This window comes from Amblyomma americanum, chromosome 6, assembly GCF_052857255.1.
Source record: "Amblyomma americanum isolate KBUSLIRL-KWMA chromosome 6, ASM5285725v1, whole genome shotgun sequence".
NCBI lineage: Eukaryota > Metazoa > Arthropoda > Arachnida > Ixodida > Ixodidae > Amblyomma > Amblyomma americanum.
In genome coordinates this window covers 140796692-140802307 of record NC_135502.1, presented here as the reverse complement: position 1 = coordinate 140802307, position 5616 = coordinate 140796692, and the positions used below count along the sequence as shown (strand labels likewise).

Here is a 5616-nt window from a genome sequence, read left to right as displayed (position 1 = left end):
ATTGAGAACCTCGCAAAATACTTCAACAAGTGCTGGAGAGCGGCCGCACTACCAAAACAGTGGAAGACAGCCAAGGCTATCCTGATACCCAAGCCGGGGAAGCCACCGGACACGGACAACCTCCGGCCCATCTCACTCATGTCCTGCGTAGGCAAGGTGCTGGAGCACGTCCTGCTCAACAGGTGGTAAGACTACCTGGAATGAGAAGGGCTGTACCCGGCCACGGTGATCGGCTTCAGACAGCACCTAAGCACGCAGGACGCGATGCTGCAGCTCAAATACCAAATCATAGACGATGGCGGCAGCGCCCGCGACAACAAGGCAATACTGAGGCTCGACCTAAAAAGCGCCTTCGATAATGTGAAACACTCGGCGATAATGACCCAAGTCTCTAAGCTCAACGAGGGCGAAAGATCCTACAAATACATCAAGGACTTCCTCACGGACAGGACCGCCGAACTACGAGCAGGCGACCTACAAACGCAAGAGAAGAAGCTCGGGAGCACCGAACACCGCAGGGATCGGTCATTTCGCCGATGCTGTTCAACCTGGTAATGATCGGAGTGGCCGAGAAGCTCGCGGACATCGAAGACGTCAGGCACACCATCTACGCGGACGATATCACACTGTGGGTGACCGGCGGCAGCGGTGATCACATCGAGGGCGCGCTGCAAGCCGCCGTCGACGCGATAGAAGACCAGCTGGAAGGAACCGGACTGAGATGTTCGCCGAGCAAATCAGAGCTCCTCATACTCCCACCTACCAACAATGGCAGAGGCAAGACCAGACAACGCGAATGCGAAAAAATCAGAATCGTAACAAAATCCGGCAACGTCATCCCCGAGGTCAGCAAAATCAGGATCCTAGGCATGGTCATCGAAAAGCATGGGAGAAACGGCGAAACCATCGCCCGTCTCACGGCAAAAGCGGCCAACGCTATGCGACTCCTCAAAAGAGTCACTTCCCGGAAGGCTGGCATGAGAGAGGAGAGCCTAATCAGGCTCGTCCAATCCTTCATCATCAGCCACGTCGCGTACGTTGCAGCCTACCACAGATGGCTGCAACACGAACGCAACAAAACCAATTTAATCATCAGAAGAGCGTACAAGATAGCGCTGGGCCTGTTCGAGTCCACGAGCACGACCCGCCTCTTACAACTTGGGATGCACAACATGCTCGAAGAAATAGCCGAAGCGCATCGGTCCTCTCAACTGGAGCGGCTGTCCACGACCAAAGCCGGGGGGAAGATACTGGACGACCTGGGAATAGGACACTCGCACGTGGCGGAGATGAAGCTACCCGTCCCTGAAGAGGTCCGACGCCAAACCAGAATCAACCCCATACCCAAAAACATGAACCCCGAGTTTAACAAGGGAAGACGAGCGGCGAGGGCCAAGGCTCTCATCGACCTGCACGCCAACGACGAGCACGCGCGGTACGTGAAGGCGGCCGAATACCAACGAAACGCCTTCGCAGCGGTCGTCATAGGGGAGTCGATCGGCGCCACGAGGACGGCAGTGAGCGTGAGAAGCGCCGGAGCGGAACAAGCAGAGGAGGTGGCCATCGCCCTGGCCATCGCCGACGCAGACTGTTACACGATGCTGAGTGACTCGAGACAGGCGGCGCGAAACTTCGCCAAAGGCCAAGTCTGCAGGGAGGCCGAGCGCGTACTACGAGCGACCAAACTGCAAGACAGAAGAGTAAGAATCAAATGGTTTCCGGCGCACGCGGGCGACGCGTCGGAACGCAGTGAGAACCACAATGAGACGGCACACGCAGCGGCGCGAGCGCTAAGCAAGCGCGCCCCGGCAACACACCGTCCGACGTGGTTCGGAGCCAAGGACCGCATGACGGGCTACAACGAAATCACGAAGTCCTACAGCCTTGCTCTCAGTACTCTCCCACCCCCCGCACCCGAGGCTGAGTCGAGCGGACGAGGTACTACTGAGACAGCTCCAGACCGGATCGCTACCAAGCCCGTGACTAATGCATCGCATGTACCCCGAGACCTACCCGACCGATACGTGTAGAGTCTGCCGGAGGGAGACGGCAGATCACACGCACATCTTCTGGGACTTCATCAAAAATCCAAAGGAAGCAACATCAAGAACAATCCCGCCGCGGCTGGAGGCCGCCGCGAAGAGCAACGACCAAGACCAACAGCTATGGGCCGTCCAACAGGTCCTCGGGGCGCTGGAAAGGAAGGGACCCAGCGAGCCGGCAACGGCGATCGGAGACCCGCGCCGAGTAATGGCAATGGCAACCTCGTAGGCGACGTAGGCCCTCGTCCGGGTGCGCGAGTGCCCAACTGCAGGCACAAATAAAGTTTGCTCCAATCCAATATTAAAAAAAGACACAGTGCAGAAAAAAAAATTACAGGACCTAGGTTATTACATGTAAGAAAGGACTTGGCCGATAGTTTTCAATCTTATCTTTATGTCCTGACTTTTTGCAGTGGTAAAACTACTGCAGTTTTCAGGCGTTCAGGAATTTCGTCACCCTCCAAAAAGCCATTCAGTAAGCAAAGGAGAATACCTGACAGAGCATTGAACGTCCTGCTAAAGATGTGTAATGGTATTCCATCCAAACTAGTAGTATTGTTTGGCCGCAAACTGAAACGAATTCCTTCCATTTCACATATGAAGATCATAGGAAGGAAAGCTGACGCAGGTATGGATTGCATAACGAACTAGAACAAGTAGTTGGAGTAACAACCGTTTGCAAGGCTTTTACATAGCGCCTGTTGAAAGCATCTTCTACTGCTGGCGGAGGCTTACGAAAAGAATGGAAAGCAGAACACTTACTAGAATTCACGCCCATGAGATAATTTATGATACCAAGTTTTGGTCACATTATTTGATGATTGCTGGATTTATCAAAAACTAACCTCGCTTGGCTCGGCGCAAGAGGGCGAAAAAATGTTTTTTTCCTGACTTGTATTCTAAACGCAGAGCTAGGTTTCTCACACTTCTTATGCGCCGTTTCCAGAAATTATCTCTCTACGAAATTCCATCAAGAATTTCTGGCCTAATCCAGAAGTGGCATTTTGTAGACTTTGCCAGCTGAAATTTTCTTAGTTAGCGATGCCCATTGAAAAGAATAAGATTATGAACCTTGGATTGATCGACAATATGAACAAGGTATTTGCGCTGACCATAAGCAACTATCATATTATGGGTTCCAGATGCGTTCTGTAAAGCAGGACGGCATGCTACGAAATAGTGGTCGACCAAACTGTGTAAAATCGTACATGACTGAAACGAGCAATGAGGAGCTCTGATCGTTATGCGATCTAGGCATGACTGCGCTAGTCGGTTATTAACTAATTCCGCTCTAGTAGGGTCTCCAGTAAAAATGGCAAGCTGGGCGAGGTGGTTTGACATGCTAACAACGGTGTACAGAGCGGAGGACGGACAAATGAGACACAACAGGACTGGCGCTGACTCGCAATTAAAAATTTCCTGAGGCTGGTGCGCTCCAGTACTTCGATGTCAGTGTGCTGTTCCTGGATATTCATGTCTGCTGGCGCTACAATCCTAGGTTAAGGGGACATCAAATTTTGAGTTCAGTCATTCCAAATTGGTGATGAGAGCAAGAGCAACGTACTGTCTGGGCGCTATTCTTTGGAGGTTATGCGGACATGAAATGAGGAACAGTTTTATCATGCAAGCATATCTTCTCCACCATGCTGGTTTTTTTCTCTGGTGTGCTCCTACTTTCTCTGCGTCATTCCTTGCTATGGAAATGTAAGAAGCAGAACGTTGACAGTCAGCAAGGGGAGTAAGTTTCTCGGGGAAAGAAATTTGCTGCTGTTCCTTAAGTACTTAAGTTCGCGCATGGGCTAGACAACGTTGGCTCTAGATATGATATTAGGGTTCCTTTTAGTGCCCAAAAATTTTAAAGCATGTTTGCTCGATGGTAAGAAGAAAAGTGCAAGATGAGGACACTATATAATCTGGTTGCGGTGTGCGGCACAAACACAAGTTTGTCGAGTGCAGGCGTGGCGTTGTGTACATAATGTCGTTGTCTTGCAGCAGGGTGTACGTAAGCCAAACTAGCTGGTGGATTACAAGAACATGACAGGTGCATAGAAAATGGCTATGGGTCGAAACAAGTAGAGTATTGTCGAGGATCTAAAGGGAAGAGTGACTGCTCACTAAGAATGCACGACACCCGTATTGTTTTCAAGCACCGCAATAATGTGTCTCGTGAAATTCTGGAAGCCTTTCACATCGCGAAGATAGACGATGGATGTGTGAGTAAGCCTTCTACTTTTTTGCATGAGAAGGAAATAAGGTATCTGCGTTGGAATATCACTTGAGTTGTCATTTCCATGTGTCGGTATGCGTTTTCGTGTGTGCGCGTGTGTGAGTGCATAACGCACGGGATTGGGGAAAAAAGTATTTTGTATGTTTCTTCAGCACCTTTTCACCTAGTAAACTTTCAGTTGCCAGTCAGCGCCTCTCCTGTTGTGTCTCTCTTGTCTCTTTGTCCCTGTCCTTCGCAATGTTCACCACCGCTAGGATCTCCTATTGCACATTCTGGACAATACGCGGACAACTTCGATAGGGAATCACAGATACTTTCCTAGGGCATAAAATGTTGATATTAAGGTCACCAGTCAAACAGAATGGGTCCATGGCACTCAAACGGAGCAAAGTTTCTTCAAGCTCAATAAGAAACATTGAAAGGCTTCAGGAGGGCGGTCGATAAAGAGATAACATATGCACAAAAAACGACTCTTTGCAGACTTTGAACCTTAAAAACCCAGCATGCTCAAAAGATGCATATACCAAAAAAAAACAGCACAGTTCAGAAAAACAAAAATACCGCCTCCACGGCGTCCGCTTTGTATTATAGAATTGGCAGAAAATCAGTGCAAAGCGAATGTATCAAGGCCCGCCTGAGAAATATTGAATTCAGTTATTACAAACACGTCAACATAACCAGCTGCAGATTCAGATACAAACCTTACCTCTTCCCAGTATTTACACAAGCTTGGGACGTTAACGTCACAGCCGTGAATAATGAACCCAGTTGTATTCAAATTCTGTTTTAAATGAAATAAAATCAGGTTTTTCGTAAAAAGAAGAGAGCATAGTGGCTAAGCAATGGTTTACAGGTTTAATATTAGTAATAAAGCTATTACAATATTATAAAAAAAATAATAATAATTTTGGTTTGTCACCGCCAATACCAATACATGCGAGACAGGCCGTCCTATAAGCCTTGAGATGGCTTGTAGGACCGTGCTTGAAAAAAAACATAGTGACTGAAAAGCATGAATCATGCATACATACACGAAGAAAACAAACAATAATAAACAAGAAAAAGGGCACACTAAAAATGAGTAAGCCGATTCAAAACAAAACTGAAAAGAGCATAAAGGCACAAAATCAAACAAGGCGAAACAGATTGCACTAATTCTAAAACCAACCCTACCATTAATTCTTCAATAATTCTCTCAGCTTGCCTCAAGAGCTAGACGTGAAGATTTCTTCCGGCAGTTTGCTGAGACTAACCGGAATATAAGCGCAACGCCAGGCCGAACCATACCTCGTGTTTGGCGTAGGAACAATGTGACGGTTTTGTTGCCTCGTCGGGGTAGTTTCCTGT

The 5616-nt window shown here is 48.5% G+C and overlaps 1 pseudogene; it reads left to right on the top strand.

Moving 5' to 3' along the window:
• Nucleotides 1-264: 264 nt before the first annotated feature.
• Nucleotides 265-2271, top strand: LOC144095540 (uncharacterized; annotated as a pseudogene).
• The last annotated feature ends 3345 nt before the right edge of the window (nt 2272-5616 follow it).